General features: G+C 38.7%; 1 protein-coding gene across 10 annotated transcripts in view; it reads left to right on the forward strand.

Annotated features, from left to right (window-relative positions):
• Positions 1-1,427: 1,427 nt before the first annotated feature.
• Positions 1,428-20,922, forward strand: part of hdac4 (histone deacetylase 4) — a 497,199-nt gene continuing 477,704 nt past the window's right edge. For 8 of the 10 annotated variants that reach the window (XM_072578377.1, XM_072578374.1, XM_072578379.1 and 5 more), the window contains exon 1: positions 1,428-1,638. The gene's annotated coding sequence lies outside the window, so the exon portion shown is untranslated. Of the gene's footprint in view, positions 1,639-1,931; positions 2,019-2,090; positions 2,274-20,922 lie in introns of those variants that run through there. The other 2 variants (XM_072578375.1, XM_072578376.1) reach the window with 2 other exon arrangements.

Raw genomic sequence — 20,922 nt, forward strand, 5'->3', positions numbered from 1 at the left:
TTTTAATGGGAAGTGATGCTGTGACTCTATTGCAGTGCAACTAAAAAACCTGTTCTTCAAATAGCAGGTCCATGACCCACTGCTGGCCTCTCCTGACATGGATAGCTCTCACTGATCTGGAAGCAAGGGGCTGAACAGGCCTCTCAAGTACTTGTCACATTACACAACACTATAGTACAGCTCTCTCAAACATTCTCCCTCTCCTGACATGTTGAATTATAAATTCTAGTATTTTCATTAAATTGCATTTAGTTATATTAGTGGTGCCATAGGGCACATACTAAAATTATTACTGTTTGGTTTCCACCAGGTTGATTCTACCAATCTAAATAAAAACAGTCAAATGTTGTGGAATTTACACTTTAAACTACTTTGCTTCTCCAACTCCCTTTGACTCTTCGAATCACCCTTTTCTAATACCTTTGCTTTTGGAACTAAATAGCACAACGAATATATTCATTGGCTGCTGTGTATTCTACAAATGTCAAAAACAGCTCTTAAAGCAGTTACCGAATGCACACTTTGCAACAAAAGTTAGTCTGGATCTCAATATAGTAACCTTTATAATCACCTGAGGCACTGGGCGAATGAAATGTGCATGCCTCCATTTAAAATACAGACCAAGGATGGTACACGTGAGACCACTTGTCAAACACAGCCCACTCTCTCTGTACATGTCGAAAATATAAAAATATGTACTTTTGGCAATGGACTCTAAAGAAAAACGATTCGAAATTCCCAAAATGCAGAAAAAAACTGACAAATGAAAACAAGGTAATTTGCTATAAGGAAAAAGGAAACCCCAAGAGGGGAAAAGTGAAAGCAAATGAGTTGGTGAATTAACATGCGGAATTTAATACTGGATTAGCCCAGTTCTGCAGGGACAAGATCTTGGAGCAACTCGTGATTGTAGCTTGCATTCTTAAAATGTGTACCGTTGGAGACAGAGATTTAAGGATTTGTCAGTCCTTTCATGGCGTGGTAATTTGTTGGTTATTATCTAAAACGTTCATCGATAACGAAAATAAAGAAAAGCACGACCCTTTTGCGAGAGGAGGTAGTGTGTAATGAAAAGTCAGTAGACAGGGAACAACGCATGATATTAAAGCGATGGATAACGAGCTGGCGTGAGAAAATTATACCAAGAGTTGTAGAAAATCATCGCCTGTCGGAATGTTGAGGGCTGGGGTGGGTGATGAGGTTCCAGGGAGGGGCAGAGAGCTCCCGAAGGAAGGGGCGCCTGCGCATTGTGGCGGCACCGGGCTTGCGGGCGGGGGCTCGCGCTCCTTTCAAATCGAAGAGAGAAAAAACAAGATTCTAAAAATAGCTCAAACAGTTGGATCGGATAGGGCTGCGATTGGCGGGAATCTGTCACGTGCTCAACAGCCAAGTCTCCGCACTCTTTCCCCGCCCCCCCTCCCCCCCAAAGCTGCCGTCGTCTCGCAAGCTTGTTGTTCACTGAGTGTCAGTGAGGCGAGCAAACATGGCGGAACCCCTTGGCGAGCCGCATTGATTCTCTCCAGCACGTCGGTGGACGTCCCCTTTTTCCGTCGGTAAAATCTGATCTACTCGACCCATAAATCCCTTCCCCATCAAACAACAAGCTCTCATCTACCGCTCACTGGTTGCAGCGCTCGGGTAAGGCACGGTGATTTTAATGGCTCCCCTCCTCCGACTCCAATTGTCCTTCCACCTCCCTTTCCTGACTTTAAACGGATAGTGCAAAGTGGTTCTGCTCACAGTATTTCACAACGGCTTGATTTCTGAAATGAACGGTCTTTGGTCGGTGGTTGGGTTTGAGCATTTTTTTGTTACCCCTCACTCCCCTCCTCCTAACCTCTCGCTTACCGATTGAAGTATTTACTGTTAACAGCAACTAAACTTTATGAACGGAAATGCCTGACTGATGGATGGCTCTCTTCACCAATCAGAAGCCCCGCTGTTCGTTTGTTTAGGACGTTGCTAACGGGCAGTACCCAATCAACGTCTCGTGAGGGTGGGGCTTCCGGCAGGTCAAGGTAGGTTGAGACGGAGTGGCTGAACGCCAAACCGTGGATCTTCGACATATACACACCTCTTACTGTGTACCGTGTTGGCTTAAACCTGGCTGCTTGAAGCAGTGTGGATCGGCCTCATCAAATCACATTAAATAAACTTGCCTCACCCGGTCGTCCAAAAGCGAGGCCAAACCTCAGAGCCTTGGACGGATGCAAATAGAGCCAATTAAACCAGAATCGGTTGAGAGCTGGAAGCGAGCAGCCCCACACAAATTGGTGAATCAGCTATTTCTATTTCCAAGTTGAGCAAGCACAAATAAACAAAGCGTGGAATGGAATGTTGTGTATGTGAATTAGTGACCCTTTTTTCTAGAAATTAATTTTGGTGAGCTGGACGAATCCAACCAATTGGTAGACTGTATGTGGGATCTAACTCGAGAGATTAAGCCAAACTGAAAAAGAGTTTTATTTTGAGGAGTGGGTGGGGAGGAATTAAGGGAACGATTTTTTTTCGACTTAGACATGAACTTGTAAATAGAAGACGACTGACAACAAAAATGGGAAAAACAAATCAGGTGCATTTAGTTTCTCGCTTAGTTTTCTCCTTTCCTGATTTGAGCTCTCATTATATTGATCTTGGTTACGCTATGGTATCTTTGTTCTCTGTGACCCTAGATGCTAATTAAGAGCATGCTACCACAACTGCACTGATCTTGTTTTCTCTCATCAGTGTCCATACAAGTACGCTTCCAACCGTTTTTGATTAGCAGTCAAACCTGAGACATTTAGCCCATTACATTTTTTGAAGGTTGGCTTAAATAGCAGGATCCTTCCTGCTCTGACACTTTCCAAATTAATGGAGATTATGGAAACTAATGGAAAGTTTCTTGGTATTTGCAGTGTGTCACACTTCTAGAATGATTGGAGGAACCGATGACTTGAGATGCACAGTGGACGATTGAAAATGATAACGGTTGAGCGTTCTTTTCGTAGCGAGCGGATGATTGAGTATGTCTGTTTTATTATTTAGGTGTGCCCATAGGACCTAACTAAATGGACCTTCTAAAGCCCTAGAGAACTTCTTACAGATTAAGCGTCAGTAAAACTGGTCTATGAGAATAATTAATGTTCATTTGAGTCTTACCGAATTTACTTAAATAAGGAGTAAGGGCGAAGTGATTGTACAAGAGAGTTTCTCAATAACGTTCTTTGAGCTAACAAAGTACATCTGCAAAAATGACCGATTGGTTAAGCGTAATGTATATTACTCGATCTTCATTTATGCACGTTTTGTTAATTTGAGCGGGAAGAGACGAAGCCTTTTTTTTAAAAAGGCCTTTCTTCTTTGCTAAAAGACGTTCGGTAATTAAAGTTCAACATCGAAAGGTTTGCGCTAATTGTGTTGAAGATGTGAAAATAATTAATTTTAAATGCAAAGTTATCAGCTTATTGCGATAGTTAGCTTTCATTTGGTTTCGGACTGCTTTTGTTCAGACTCTGTGAGACGTGGGACGTGATGTGAAGATTTAAAATTGTTACATTTTGAAAACTTCTATTATCGGTGGAAGCACCAGTGCGAGTAATAGAACTGGTAAAGTCAATTAAACAATAACAAGTTACTAATTTCGTTATTCCAACTGAATGTACATTGGAATCAAATTAATTCTTAATCGGAAGACTTTTTTTTACCGAGTGTAACAGTAAAAGCCAATAGATCTGAAAAAGCGCACTTGGGGAAAGCAGCCCTCAAAAGTTTTCTGAAAAATAATTTGTGATAAGTGAAAATATCTTTGAATGAACTTCACTCCCTCCATCATCTTGCTTGCCTTGATTATTTTGTTTTAAAGTATCTTCTTATAGCTCAGTTTTGTTTGTATTATGTTTTGGTACCTTCAGTGGTGTTTTATTAATAGATTTTGAGCAGAACAAATTGTCAAAATATGTGCAATTACACATTGGCAGATATAAGGAATATTATGTTGCATTGGAGTGATTCTATATTTCCCCATGAAAAATGTGATTTATTTCTCCATTGGGAGAGATTTCAGTGGCGGTGGATCTATTGCATTGCTTAGCCTCCACAAGAATAACGTGAGAGGGGTTTTGCCCAGGTAGATCACATTTTCTCTTCTACTGTAAGTACAATGTAAAGTGTAACAATGGAAAACTGCACATTATTATGCCCTTAGTTTCGCCATTTAGATGTGGCACCAGAGTTTGGATTGCAAACAGGCAACCTCTATCTGGCTGGTGAAAAGTACTTGTTCTTTAGTTTTTAAAGCACAAAGAGGTTATAGAGCCACAGAGTTGTACAGCATGGAAACAGACCCTTCAATCCAACTCATCCATGCCGGCCACATGTCCAAAATCAATCTAGTTCCATTTGTCAGCATTTGGCCCATATCCCTCTTAAACCCTTCCTATTCATATACCCATCCAGATGCCTTTTAAATGTTATGTTACCAGCCTTCACCACTTCCTCTGACAGCTCATTCCATATACACATTACCGTCTGTGTGAAACGTTTGCCACTTAGCTCTCAATTAAATCTTTCCCCTTTCACCTTAAACCTAAGCCCTCTAGTTTTGGAGTCCCCGTCTCTGGGAAAAGGACTACTTACCCTATCCATGCCCCTTATGATTTTGTAAACCTCTTTAAGGTCACCTCTCGTTTTCCCTGGAGCATCGGAGACTAACCCCAGCCTGTTCAGCCTCTCCCTGTAGCTAAAACCCTCTAATCCTAGTGACACACTTGTAAATGTTTTCTGAACACTTTCAAGCTTCATAACATCCTTCATATTAGCAGGGAGACCAGAATTGCATGCAGTATTCCAATAGTGGCCTAACCTGTATCCTGTACAGCTGCAACGTGACCTCCTAAATGCTATACTCAATGCACTGACCAATAAACACAAGCATATTAAATGCTGCCTTCACTATTGTCTACCTAGAATTCCACTTTCAAGGAACTATGAACCTGCATTCCAAGGTCTCTTTGTTCAGCAACATTTCCCAGGACCTTACTGTTAAGTGTATAAGCCCTGCCCTGCAGGCCCTGCCCTGATTTGCCTTTCCAAAATGCAGCACATCAAATTTATCTAAGTTAAACTCTATCTGCCACCCCTCAGCTCATCTGATCAAGCTCCTCCTGAGGTAAACTTCTTCACTGTCCACTCCACCTCCAATTTTGGTGTCATCTGCAAACTTACTAACCTACCTTACTTAGTTTGTTCACATCTAAATCATTTATATAAATGATGAAAAGCAGTGGACCCAGTACCAATCTGTGTGGCAGATTGCTGGCCACAGGCCTCCAGTCTGAAAAACAACCCTCCACCACCACCCTCTGTCCTCTACCTGTATCCCAGTTCTGTATCCCAATGGCTCGTTCTCCCTATATTCCATGTGATCTAGCCTTTCTAACCAGTTTTCCATGAGGAATCTTGTCAAACGCCTGACTGAAGTCCATATAGATCATGTCCACTGCTCTACCCTCCTCAATCCTCTTTGTTACTTCTTCAAAAAATTCAATTGTTAATGAGACATGATTTCCCCCACATAAAGCTCTGTTGAATATCCCTAATCAGTCCTTGCCTTTCCAAATACATGAAAATCCTGTCCCTCCAACAACTTGCTCACCACTGATGTCAAGTTCTCCAGCCTTTCCTTATAACCTTTGTTAAATAGTGGTACCACGTTAGCCAACCTCCAGTCTTCCAGCACCACACCTATGACTATCAGTGATACAAATATCTCAGCAAGGGGCTCAGCAATCACTTCCCTAGCTTCCCCTGGAATTATAGGGTATGTTGTGGTTCTGTTCGCCGAGCTGGGAATTTGTCTTGCAAACGTTTCGTCCCCTGTCTAGGTGACATCCTCAGTGCTTGGGAGCCTCCTGTGAAGCGCTTCTGTGCTGTTTCCTCCGGCATTTATAGTGGCTTGTCTCTGCCGCTTCCGGTTGTCAGTTTGAGCTGTCCGCTGTAGTGGCCGGTCTGTTGGGTCCAGGTCGATGTGTTTGTTGATAGAGTTTGTGGATGAGTGCCATATCTATCAACAAACACATCGACCTGGACCCAATATACACTGAGGATGTCACCTAGACAGGGGACGAAACGTTTGCAAGACAAGTTCCCAGCTCGGCGAACAGAACCACAACAACGAGCACCCGAGCTACAAATCTTCTCCCAAACTTTGAATTCTAGGGTATACATGATCAGGTCCTGGGGATTTATCCACCTTTTGTGTTTTAATATGTCCAGTGCTGCTACCTCTAACATAGATGTTTTTCAAGATATTTGAACATGATGTAAATTAAGACTGGTCAGTGCTGACTTATGAAAATACAATATTCAGGCTTGAGTTTGACAAGGGACATTACTGGTGATTGTGACAAAAATTTAATATGTACACTTGTTAACACTTTAAAGCATTTCAAAATTTGAATGTGTTCTAACACTGGTGTTAAATGCACCACGTTCAGTTAAGGAGACAAGTCAAGCACCTCAAGTCTGTTCCTCTATGCATTTAGATTATAGTTGATCTAAACTTAATTATACACCCACGTTGTTTCCATAACACTCAATATTCTTGCCTTCTTAGAATTTATTCTAGTATATAAATCTATCAAAAATGTTAGCGAGTTTTGAGAAGATTTGTAGCTTGGGTTGAGGTTCTGGATCACTAATATCCTTACATAGAGATGAGGAAGAACACCACTTTGACTGGGACAACACATCCATACTAGGATAAGCCAAACCGAGACACGCACGGGAATTCCTAGAAGTATGGCATTCCAACCGAAACTCTATCAATAAACACGTTGACTTGGACCCGATTTGCCACCCCCTGAGAAAAAGAACAGGAAATGACATCACCAACCTAAAGAAGCCCAAACATAAATAGAAAGCAGGGATCATCAGCAATGCTTTATCTGGTGGCTCACTGAAGATGTTACCTAGTATGGTGATGAAACGTCTGAAAATGAACCTTCCAACTCAGCGAGCAAACCTACATCCTGTTAAAAATTTTAAAAAAAATTTCAGTTGACTTTGCGTCAACAGCAATATTTCCTCTAAGCTGTGCTACCTCTTAGTCACACTCAAGTTCTTGAGAAGATCAGACAAAGTTTGGCCCCATGAAGATACTTAGTATGCATAGCAGCGCAAAAAAAAAAGTCTAGAGGCTACACACTTAACCAAGTTGGTCTGCACACATCAAAAAAAAGGATGTTATTCAAAGCTTTATTGAAGAGTTCCAGCTTTCTACTATTGTTTTATGTGGGCAGCATCCCTATATGCCCTAGCTCTTATTTGCGTTTATGACCTGTTGATCTGGGCTCACCTACTGGGAGAAATAGTTTTACTCTATCTAACATATCAACTTCAAAATTATCACCCTGTAATCTTTTGTATTCTGTGGAATGCAAGCCTCGTCCGTGCAACCTGTCCTCATAATTTAATCGTTCAGTTGGTATTATTCTGGTGATTCTATGCTGCACCCTCTTGCTAAGACAATACATCCTTTTTCAGTAAATATGCCCAGAATTTCATTGGGTTTTAACAGCTTGTCAATAATCTTACCTAGTTTATGCATGACGATCCTGTATTAATAATAGTGATTGAACAATTGTAAGTGCCCCGAGCCTCTTTATTTTCTTTGGCAACGGTCACTTTATTAGAATATGTCCTATTTGTTATGAAAATAATTTTGTCTGGAGCCTACCTGTGATTTACAGTGGCATAACATTGACAGCTGTTAAATATTAGTGTAAGAAATTATTAGGGGGAGGATTGGAAGATAAACTAAAGTGGTTAATGGCTGTAATTCAATTAATGCCTCTAATATGAATGTTTTTGCCCTGACAGCCTTTGCACAGCAGCAATCCACATCGTCTGGTCTCAAGCCAGCCTTTCTGTCTCATTCACAGTTATCACCATCTGCTAGCCGTCTTCCTTTATGATCCTCCACTTCATTACATTCCCTTAGGGGTCTGAGACCTAACACTTGTCTTAAGGGTCAGGCTTCTTATCATTTGCTTCTTCCTTAGGAGTACTGCTGATGCAGGTCTTGAGATGTGCAGTTGAAAGCATGAGATCATTTAAAAACTTACTGCTGTTTCAAAGTAAATTGTTTAATATAGTTACATTTGTTACAGAGGTACACAAACTGAAACTAAATTTAAATGTAAACTGATTTGTTTTTTAAAAAAAATCATTAGTTGAAGCTTAGGTTGCAGTGCAGTTTTCAGTTTTCTTGAATCTTCTCAAGATTTCTTAGGTAATGAATGGGGTGAAGCAATTTAATTACTGCTGCAAACTCTTGCCAATCATTGTGATTCATTGCTTTGTGGTAATACTGTACATATTGAGAGGGATTTTGGCTTTTGTTTTTGTTCTCTTTCCTCCCCAGTTGCTATTAAATGCTTTATATCGTGTCTCCTTTTGCAGCAATGCCTTCAGTTAGCTCTGACCCCAAAACTGACATGTCCTCCCTAAAGTCCTCTGTGCCTTTCTCCTTCTCACACCCTTCAAAACTTCCCTCCCCTTTTACATATTGATGTGTGACATGTTGTAAAGTCTTCTGACAGTGCTTCAATGAAGCTTATTGATGTGTTTTCCTATGTTAAAATTTTAATAAATGCAAGTTGTTCCAGTTCCATGCATTCCACTTGGAAGCTAATCATTAGTTCTGTTTCCAGATCTCCTGGAAAAGTTGTTGCAGGCATGTTTATTGGCCTGGTTTGATTGAGCCAGCCTCTCATTCCCCTTTCCTTTTTCTTAGTTTCTAGATATTGCACTGTGTACAATTGCTTCTGAGATGTTAAGGTTTAGTGCAGTGCTAACTGTTGAAGCATCATCTTTACTTTAGAGAGGGCTTTTGTGGTGCAGTGGTAGTGTCCCTTTGAGCCATGAGGCCTAGGTTCAAGTCCTACCTGGTCTAGAGGTTTGTAACTACATCTCTGAACAGCTTGATTAGAAAATATATAGAGCCATAGAGTCATACCAACATGGAAATAGACTCAGAGGAAATTTTAGTCATCCCTTTGGAAAAGTTAGTTTTTGGTAACTTTTTTTGTTTCAAGCTGCTTTCCTGTGTTTTCAGATTCAGCAGTGCTAAGTGGGAAAAAAAGAGTTGTAGTGACTATTGTTTTTTTTAAAACAGCATGTTTATCAGGCTGGTTTTAAAAATTAGGTATTTATCTGGAGGAACACTTAAAGTGAGGCAGTTTTTCACTGCATCCATGCTGTACATTTTAAATGTATTTATTTTTGTATTTAGATTGCTGGAGATGTAGATGATTGGAGGATCGTATTCTACAGGCTGGAAATGTCAATATTAAATGGTGGCCTTTCTGTTTATGCCCGGTGAAACTGATTTAAATTGCTCATGTATAAACAAAATATAAGCATTGACAGCATTGAAGCTTACAATCCATATTAAGATTTACTTGACAAGAGTGACTATCAACTAAGAATTGATTTAGATCTTGCATTACTGTGGTTTGTTTAATGTGCATTTTTTGCATAAACTCTCCTTAAATTTAATGAATGCATAAAAATAAAAATAGATTCATTCCCACAATGATATAATTACAGGATTTGTTGTGGTATTACTGTCCTCATAGTGGCACAGTATAATGTTTGTTTATATGTTCTCATTTCCTTGATTTACACACACCAGACAGTTGCTGCAGGTTGGCCATCTGGGTAATTGTTAAATCTCCATCACCTTGACTATGAAATAGCAGTATTTTCAATGTTTCCCAAAATTAAAAAATTGACTTAGTACAGTATATTGTACTATGTATTAATGTTTTCTCTCAAATGTATGTTTGGTTTGTAGAGTGAGCAGATGCAAATTTGAGACTGGCAGAGGCAGTGTGATGTTATTATAATTAGACTGTTCATCCAGTGACTGGGGTAATGTTCTGGGGACACAGGTTTGAATCCTGTCATAGCAGATGGTGGAATTTGAACTAAAAAAAAATCAGGAATTAAGAATTTAATGGTGACCATGAAACCTTTGTCAATGGCAGAAAAACCCAGCCGGTTCACCAACGTCCTTTAGCGAAGGAAACTGCCATCCTTACCTGGTCTTGTCTACATGTGACTCCAGAGCCCACAACAATGTGCTTGACACTTACAGGCTGTCTGGACAATTAGGATTGAGCAATAAATGCTGGCCTAGCCAGTGATGTCTTTGTCCTTTGAATGAATTTTAAAAAATGGAGGGGCCACAGTGGTGATAGTCATTAGTTTCAGGAATCATATTAAATAGCACGCCATAAATACCCATATCTGGGTTTTTTTTTTGTAGATTAGCATTTGGGTATATCTTTTTCTTTGGCATACATGATGTAATTTTATTATTTCTGGTTCTCATTGCATTGGATCTGCAAGTAGCTTCAATCCATGGCTATACTTGAGCCTAGATTTTCAAAGAATCTGAATGATTCTGGAACTATTTAAAAATGGTATGTGATGTCCGATTCCAGATTCCTGCCCCCCCAGTTTTTGCTGACAATGATTAAATATACAGGTAGAAGGAGTTATGCATCCCCCTAGCCAACTTCCTTTCATAATTTCCATGGATTTGGTCCAGTTTCTGCATGACGTGTGGCTTGTGGCCCCTCAGGAATAATAGTCTGAATTTGGGAACCTTTTGAAAGGTAAGTTGAAGGTTTTTAACCGTGCTCCATGCCAGCTGTTCTGGAATCTAGACCTTTTCTGTGGTCATTCACTATAAACATCACTATAAACACAACCAATGAGTCATATAATGACAATGGCAAATGTGGTAACAGTGAGAGAAAATAAACACCCGCTGTGAATCATCTTTTGGAGATGTGAACTGCTGTATCTACAACCCTGTAAAAATGTCAATCATACTGACCATTAAAGTTTCAATAACCTCGAAGCTTCAAACACTTCAGACCTCCTTCTTCTTCAAGTAAACATTAAGAAATTGACACGAGATCATGTCTGGCTGAGTGCCCACACTAATTAGCTAAAATATTAGCTTAGCGATTTTAACAACTGCAGTTAATTTTTAACTTTTTTGATTGTCTTTAAGTCATTAGAATAAAATATTTATATAAACTTTCTTCTCAGTATCTCATTCATCACAAGCACCCTCCAAACTTGGGAGTAAGATTGTGTTTTAGGAATGTCTTTAAACCTGAGATACACTGCAAGTTACCCACCCTTGGAACCAAAATCTGAGCATTGATTATATGGGATTTTCAGGAAATATCTTATGCCCTCCTATCTTTTTCTGAGGATGTTTGTTCCTTGCTAGTTCCTGTTGTTTACTTTACCAGATGGCCATTCTTTCTTTTCCAAGCAGAAAGGATAAATGTTTGTTGGCTCTTTCACCTGGAATTGTGGGACAGAATATCAGAGCTAAGCATAATGTAATTCCTGTGCAATATTTACTCACGCGTGTTTTGTTTTGCAGTGATCATTCATTTGCAGTCAGGAGTAAGTATTTGGACAGCTATATTTCTCCATCTCCCCACTTAACATACTGAAGCTAATCTATTTGTGGCCTACCCAAGTTTTGTTATATTAATGTGGGCTTGATTTTGGGGGCTGACTTAAATTTAGGCCACTAATAAAAATGAAGTCTCAATTTACATTTACTTGCTGAATCTTGTCCAAGAACTTGACTACCTTAAACCACATGTCTCTCTCAAAAGATTGTGAAGACCAGATGCAAATGTACATTGTAGTTTTGCCTCTTTCCAAGTGCCTAACTTCTGCTTTCTAGCTCTTGTGAAATGGTGCAATTCATGAGCTTTGATGCTATGACAATGTTTCTTGATGGCAATAAATATTTAGTGAAGCATTTGTCTGGAAAATCAAGTTCATAACTGTACGGTATTCAAATCACTCATTCTTCAATTCACATCCAAGAATTTAATTGTATTTGGTCACAAATAAACCTCATCTCAGTTTATGTAGGTTCAATGATTTATAAAGTTAAAGAGAGCAATACATCTCACTGAGTTCATACATATGGTTTTCATTGTTTTCAGTTGTGGCTGCTTCCATGAGCATTTAATAAATACATTTGCATATCACTTGTACAATAAATCAGATGTATTGTGAAATTGTGTTGAGATGTAGGTCCTCGTTTTGACTCTAGGCCATTTGTTTGGGTGAATGAAGTGTAGTAGGAGTGGAAAAGTTGTCCAGTGTTCAAAAGTTGAAGCAAAGTACTTTTAACTTTTGAGCCTCATTTAAGTCCAGTCAGTTACTTGATTTTATGTCTCATTTGCGTGAAACTCCGCAAAATAAAACCTCACAGACAGCTAAGTAATAAGACCAGTTGCAGGATTGTCACTGAATTGGGAAGATGGGTCTTTTGGGGAAATTGATCCACATCTGGAGACCCATATTTTCTTCCTTTTGCCTCATAAGGCAAATTTATTTTAGGAGTTTTAATAATACCCTTTTTGACATTTTTAAAATAAGAATCCATTTCCTCACTAGCTTGGCTTGGTGAAAAGTTGTGGTTTCCCACTAAAAAATGTCAATCAAAAAAAACTACCAAGTTAAAGTTGCAATGTAGAATACTGTTAGATGCTGAATATCTTAAAACAAAATACCTGGGTTGCGTTTCAGGTCTGCAACTTTCAACCTGAAACGTTAATAGTCACCACATAGATGCTGTCTGACAGTAACTACTGAGTATTTCCATTTTTGTTTTAAATTTAAGTTTAAATTGCAGTGATGTCCTCTGGATCTGAAACATTTTTATTTCCAAGGGAAAAAACTCTACTGGCACATACTAAATTGAACAGTTGACAGGAACAAGAAAGATTTAAAACAATTGGATTTTTAACTGCCTTGCCCCTCACCCTACCTTATTTTTGCTATGTGAGGACAGTTGAAATTGAAGTTTTGATGCTCGTTTTGCTGCTCATAAGACAACATTTGTGCATTTGATTAACTCAGTTGGAGGGAAAAAAATCCAATAATTTGTTGTTGTGGGGCCATGATATTTTGTGCTTAGCAAATTGTTTTTGCTAACTTCCCCAGAGGACAGACCTCAGAGAAAGAATTCAATTAAAACTGTTATTTTATTACATTGCCATATTAGCATTATTAAATACCCTAAAATATTTTGTGTTATACTGACAAGTAGTGTATTCCTTCCCTCTATGTTTAACATTACTTAGAAATTGTCTATTTGCATTATTGAATAAATCTTAAATGAATATTATTTCAACATTAAAAGGCAAAACTGCTGAAAGTGCACAACAGCTAGTTAGCATTTGAAAGTAAAGATAGTTTAACATTTCCTTATTGACATTATGGTGATTGTTAAAATCGTGCTGATTTTCTCAAATTTTAGCAACTGTGACATAGTGATCTTAACATATACAAAGATTTTCATGGTCTTTATTTTCTTGTTGACTGAAATACTATTTGCAAATATTAATGTAGAGCATATATACTTAATGGCAGTTGAGGGCATAGTCTGTTGACCAAGTTGACTTGTTTCTTGTTTCACCATCAGTTCATTGATAACGCACATGCAAATACCAGAAAGCTATTTGATTGTTCATTTTGAATTAATGAAGCAAAAGACTCTTCTGAAGAAGCAGAGTCTGAAAAAGAAATCCATTAGATGTTTGACAGCTTATCTTGTAAAGTGTGCCTCAGAAAATGTCTGCTGCGCACCCTTTTCATCACTGAAAAAATATAGACTGGTGACCAGTTTGATTTAAGTAGATGTTAAGAGTCAGAATGATCACGTTGGCAAAGAGAACTGGAGATGTGACAGTTAAATTGGCATGGTTTATATAAAATCTTCAATTAAAACCTTTTTTTTGTGTGGTCCCTTTTGTATTTGTTTTCTTTCCCCTCTTTCCTTTATAAAGTGTTATATCTTTCCTGCTATTGTCATTGAAAATATGGAGTCAAAAACCTAAGACCAAAACAAAAATGTTGAAATCTCTTAGTAAATCAGACAGCAGGATCTGGAGCAAAGTGATGAATAAATGCTTCAATCATGATCTGCCTGTACTGTTTGCAGACACAACTTTTCACTGTACCTGGGTACATGTAACAATAAATCAAATCAAATTTATCTGAAGTACTATGGTTGTTCATCAGTATCCTGTTATTCATTTGTATGTCAAAATAGCATATGCTCTGCAAGCTTATACCTTTTATAATTTTCTCTATTAAAATGTAACATTTAATAGAAATACAATTATCCCAAAACTGCAAACTGATAACTAAAATCAAACGTGTTGAAGACATTTAACAGACTGTGTTAAATGCCTGAGGTTAAAGCATGGTTATTTAAATTCCAGCATGCATCTTTTGAGTTTTATTTCTGCACCCACAGAGCTGAGTGCTTGTTGCCAATACAGTCAACAGCTCACACAATTATTAATTTTTAATCTATAATTGTTACAAGTAACCTAGTTTAATTTGATTTCCGGCATCCATGATGGGACTTCTTGGGATACTATAATTCTCTTTGTTTATGGAATAGTTAAAAATTAATGAAAGGTAAGACAGGAACAGAGACGACATGACAACATTATTTTTAACTGTGCGTTAGAATTCCAAACATCATTTTTCAAATATTTCTTAGTGTTTCTCAGGTCTTGCATATTTCTTTGAGAGTTTCCGCTGCTAAGGTTTTGTTTTACTGTTCTGATCTTTATAGCTTCTGAAGTTATAGGGAAATGTTTACTTCCCTCTCCCAAAAGAAAAATCATAAACTCTGTTTCACTGGAGAATCAATCAGACTTGCGTAAGAAGCATCACTAAACAGAACAAGTTTTGAGTTCCTGGCATCTTCCAATGATGACATTTTCAGAACAGAATGCTTACCGGGATGGCATGGTGGCTGAGTGGTTAGCATTGCTACCTCTCATTATCAAGCATCTGGGTTCAATCCCAGCCTTGGAGGACTGCATAGAGTTTGCACATTCTCCCCGTGTCTGTGTGGGTTTCCTCTGGGTGCTCTGGTTTCTGCCCGCAGTCCAATGATGTGCAAATTTGGTTTATTGGCCATGCTAAATTGTCCATAATGTCCAGGGATATGCAGGGTAGGTGGATTAGCCATGGGAAATGCAGAGTTACAGGGATAGGGTATGGAAATGGGTCTGGTGGGATCGTCTTTGGGACTAGATGGGCCGAATGGCTTGCTTCCATTTTGTAGGGATTCTGTGATAATTTTACTACTTAATATTTTGGAAGCTACTGCTTTTCTTGAGGTCCTACTCTGACAAATATTAGAGCTACCACATTTCAAATAAGATTGCTGATGTAATATGACACTTGATCAATTCTGACTGATTTCCACTTCAATGTATTTAAAATATCCTGACTTCCAGTTTTGAATTCTGCTTAGTAGACTAAGATTACTCAATACATTGAGGACTACTATAATCTCGAAGCGTAATTTAGCCTGTATGCATACTTAATTTCCAGAGTGTGCCCAAATATACACTTCCTTATTGAACTGATTTCCCTGCAGAAATGCAGTTTTTAATATCAATTGATCCGCATTCCCAAGTATTTGTTGCTAACAAAGCCAATTTAAGTTTCAAAATTGATTTTCATGCCATTGCTAAATAGGGCGGCACGGTGCCACAGTGGTTAGCACTGCTGCCTCACAGCGCCAGAGACCTGGGTTCAATTCCCGCCTCAGGCAACTGACTGTGTGGAGTTTGCACGTTCTCCCCGTGTCTGCGTGGGTTTCCTCCGGGTGCTCCGGTTTCCTCCCACAGTCCAAAGATGTGCAGGTTAGGTGAATTGGCCATGCTAAATTGCCCGTAGTGTTAGGTAGGGGTAGATGTAGGGGTATGGGTGGGTTGCGCTTCGGCGGGGCGGTGTGGACTTGTTGGGCCGAAGGGCCTGTTTCCACACTAAGTAATCTAATCTAATCTAATCTAATATTCATATCTTGCTCCACAGGTTTTTCTTCAGAACTTTTGTACCAGTGGCCTTGTTTTAGCCTTAGGTCTCGTCATCATGTGAGACCTGTCTCTTGCATATTCATTTGTAATTGCGCTGGCTGGCTGGCATGTCTGCCCAAAGTTTCTCTCATTCTGACAGTTTTGCATTTTTTAAATTAATGTCCTGTCATTGGCTCGTAGCTAGCAACACTTCCCAATCACATGGGCCTCTCCTGATATTCATTGTCTGTACTACATTCCTTGACTTTGTTGAGCTACACCCTCTATCTTCTATCTTTTTGTGGATTGTTACTGTTTGATTTACACCCTTCTATTGTTAGGATTCCTTTCAACAGTTTGTGATCTCTTTCAATAGGCACGTTTGGTACCAGTGCCATTGTCTGAATCTTGATCCAGTTACTAATCAAGAACCTGTCTACCTCTGTCTTCAACAAACTCAAAAGACTTCGCCTCCACAGCCATCTGCAGCAATGAGTTCCACAGATTCACCACCCTATGGTTGAAGAAGTTCCTTCTTAATCTCAGTTCTAAAGGGTCATTCCTTCACCCTGAGGTTGTGCCCTCTGGTCCTAATCTCTCCTACTATAGGATGCATCTTCTCTGTCCACTCTAAACGTTTTCCTCTTCTAGAGTCTAGGTTTTCCAAGTTAATAGCTTTGTAGTTTTTCATATACCACTTCATCTGTGCATTTTTCATCAATTGTCTACTTAATGACATTGGTATTTTACTTGATGCTACATCAGTTCTAACGAAATGACTGATACTGGCTACCTTACAAGGAATTGTTAGGTTCTTTTTTTCTTGAGATTCTTGCGCCCTTGATGCAACTGCAACATGCCAACTTCTGTGAACAGCCAAAGTACAGTGCAAGCTTTCTGGAGGAACTCTCAATACTCTTTGCAATGCTTGCGGAGCCATGTCAAGGGATCGCTCTGAACCAAAGGATGATTCTTCCTTTATATGAAATCCCACATCAGTCAGTAATGCCCACCCCCATCCACTCCCTCACAGTCACATGCCACTCAAGACACAATGCAGTGACCTGATCATCTCCTGAAACTGTGCAATGTAAATCATCTCTTAATGGCCAAATCTGTTGTGAATCTTTTTTTTAACTGCAGTGAGTAGTCAGAATTCCAGCTGCAATGTTCTTATTAATTTCTGGATAGGGAATGATAATGTCATTCTTTTACTCTGAATAACTAGGAAATGGCCACGCAATGCTCTGAATAGCAAGGGATAGGAATGTAAATTCCTTGCATTCTACTTGTAAGAGACAGAGACATCCCACCCTAACCTCAGGATATCCAATTTCCTGCAGGTCAGCAGAGCAAATTAATCCTTTAATATCTCATAATGACTACTGTTTTCTGTTTTAGCAAGACCTTTGGGCACTGTCATCCCTAAATCCAAAAGTGATGAACCTGTCAAATTCTTTAACTTTGTTATGGTCCTTTTATTATTCTGTTTCACGGTAGCATTTTAGCCAATCTATTACACGTTGTGCATTCCTGTCTAATGCTGCATCATTGAAAGACTCTGCCACCAACACATTTATAACTGGTCTGAAACTTTTTGTGGTCTAATACAGTATCCTCTTTGACCCCCATCTCCATCACCTTCCTTTTTGAATGTTCCATTTCGTGTTTAGTTTTGAATACTGTTATCGTATTTGGAACATTACATGTAATAAATGCCAATATTCATATAGTAGTCCTTTGAATCACACCAGAAACATCAATTGATCACACCCTTGGCACATCCTGTATAGGATGTATAGATCAGCCATGATCTAATTGTAACTCTACATACCTATCTTGCTTTCACAACCTTCAAAACCTTTACCAAATAAAAATCTATCGATCCCAATTTTGAAATTTTTCATTACATTTATACAAAGCAACTACTGGGATGAAAGTCCCTGATTTCCACTGAACTTTGTGTGCACAAGTGGCTTTTGATGGGAAACCTAACTTTACAATTAAAGCTATCAGCCCGTCTGAAATTTCCTATGAGAAGAAACAATTTCTACCATATCAATTTCTTTTAATTATCTTAAACACCTTCAATGCTGCCACTCCTTAATGCACTCTATTCAGGAGCTTTAAACCTACTCTCTGCAAACTAGTTATACATCCACTAGCTGTAATACCTTACTGTTACAAGTAGTACTACAGCAATAGTTTGCATTGATATAGCATTTCCAGCTTATTGAACCTTCCCACAGCACTTCATAGTTACGTGATCCAACACAGCTTGATCATGCTACAGATGTAAGCATTGGGCAAATTTCTGGGAACTTAATCAAATACATAAAGTTTAGGGAGGATGTCAAACCTCTGCTTCTCGCATCTATGGAGTAAATCTAGAGATTAGCATGGAAGACATAGATTTATATAGGTCCTTTTGCATCATGATGGCTTTCCAATTAATTAGATTCATTTAAAGTACAGTTAATGGTGTGATAGGTTGAGGCAGTGGAAAGCAGAGCATTTAAAATTGTGGTGCTTAATGTAGAATTGGAGCACAGAGATCCCTGAGCTTTATAAAGAGGAGGTGGGGTGAGACATTGCAGCAATACCAAAATAAGGATAAGAATTTGAAAATTGACTCAGTTTGGCAAAATCATCAGAATGTGATGTGTGAACAGGACTCGTGTATATGTAAAGATACCATAGAATAGTTCTAGATGGACTTCCAGTTTTTAGAAGGTAAAAGTTATTGTGGACATCTATTGAATCCAGAGATTTTGAATAAGCCAGAAATATTGTACATTAGTCAGTATTGTTGGTAAGCAGGACATGGTCCAAATTTGGCCTTTGGTGCTGTTCTTTTAGCTGGAATCACTAATTATCAGAAGCAGGAATTGAGATTGGATTTGGTTTTGTCATCGACACCACTCGAGCTCACCCCTATAACTGAACAGAATTGGTTGCTATCTGTCATTGTCATAGAGAGGCTGAAGTGTTGGGTCTCTTTTCCTGACTTCATATGATCCTGTTGCTGCCTCCCTTCTGACTGCTCAGTATTACTTGAAAATATTAAATCATTTTGTAGCGGCATACTTAAAATAATTGGAAGAAGTTACTAAAATTTGGTGATTATCGCAATTGTTCATGTTATATTTTCCAAAATGGTATTTTTAGAATTAATACTTGGAAGTCCAGTTGCAGTAGCAAATAAACATTGTGGAATGTCTGACCCATTTTTTCATTATTTTTCTTTTATACACCACTGATATCCACTTGCAAACATAGTGTACCTGTTACCAAGATTCCTTTCTCGATTTACTGTCCTGCACTTTTTTGCTTCATAGAGTCATACAGCTTTAAAGCAGACTGTTTGGTCCAGCTCATCTATACTGACTTAGTTTCCCAAACTAAACTAAACATTTAAAGCTTGGGGAAAGAAAGACTATTATGTTGGTGGCTGAAAGAGAATAAATAACTGTTACTAACATTTCTGGCCTAATCATACAGGATATGACAAACAACAGATCAGATATCACGCTGCAGCCATTTATTCTCATCTATAAATGAGAACAAAAATCCTGGCATTTGATCCTTATAGTGCTGAATTTCCTGAAAAAGCCTAGTGGAAATGGACCCGAGCTGAGGCAAACCCCTTAACTTCTTGTAAATAGAATTCTTCAAATTGTCCTATTTTCCCAGATTGTTATTTTCGATAAGTATGCTCCTATTTCTGTCAGTCCTAGATTTTGGTGGTCATATGAGGAACTTGCTGCAGGCAGAGCCTCTAAATTCCTGTTTTTGAACATAATTAATGACACTAATTCAATTTTAACTTTGGATGATGGAGCTATGAACAATACTAGTTCCTTGGTGGGAAGCTATTAGCACATGAATGAAGACTCAAAGTGAAAAAAAAACAATAAAATGCTTGACAGTGTTTTTATATGGTTTCCTTATGGGATAGGAGAATTGGGAGTACTGTTTAGGGCCTGATGGTCTTCAGCTTCTGCCTAAAATCCATCTCCTGCTCACTAGTTAGAGAATGTTGTTTCTTCCTTTCCTTCCCTTTTGTTACTGGGTCGCATTCTGAGGTGTTGCTCTCAAAATACAGCTTTTTTTCAAATGATTAAATTAAAACAATGACGGAAACTGTGCTTCTTATTTCCTGCTGTTGCCTTGATGTTACCCCCGAACCCCTTCACTGTTGGAAATTAATATTTCTGTTTCACTAAAAGGGAGCATTATCATTTATCTTTTCTCGTTGTTAACAAACTACAGATGGGGTGATTAATTGGCTTTGAAATGCAACAGTTTTTGGAAAAATTAATTTGTCATCACAGAGACACCCATCCATGGAAGGAGGGGAAAAAAGGCATCTTGTAAGCAAGATCAAATGACAGAATTGATGGACTGCTTGTTTTCCTGTGTGAGGTCCCATAAACAACAATGTAATAACAACCATACCACAGTTTGTAGGTGTTGGTGATGAGAGGAGGCTTACGTAGGAACACCAAACTTAGAAGCATGAGTAGGCCATTTTGGTCTTTTAAGATTGTTCCATGATTTTGATAAAAGTCATGGCTGATCTATTATGGTTGCAGCTGATCCCACCTCCATATCCCTAACATCCTTGGGGAAAAATCTGTCTAATTCTGCCTTGAATAAATTCAATGACCCAACCCCCATGCATTCTGGATGAGAATTCTACAAGTTAACATCCCTCAGAAAACATTCCTCCTTAACTTTGTCTTAATGGTAACATTTTTCTTAAAGTATTTCACCTAATTCTAGCCTCCCTCTCAAGAGGAAACAGCTTCCCAGTGTCAAGTCCACTCAATTTTATACATTTCAAGATGATCAACATTAATTATTTAATCTCCAATGGGTAAAATCCCAACCTGTTCAACCTTTGTCTATAAGAAGTCTCTTCATCCCAGGAATAAGTTGTGTGTCTTCTTTGAACAACTTCTAATGCCATTCTCCCCCTTCATTTTTCAATAACCAAAAC

The sequence above is a fragment of the Chiloscyllium punctatum genome, chromosome 10 (assembly GCF_047496795.1).
Source record: "Chiloscyllium punctatum isolate Juve2018m chromosome 10, sChiPun1.3, whole genome shotgun sequence".
NCBI lineage: Eukaryota > Metazoa > Chordata > Chondrichthyes > Orectolobiformes > Hemiscylliidae > Chiloscyllium > Chiloscyllium punctatum.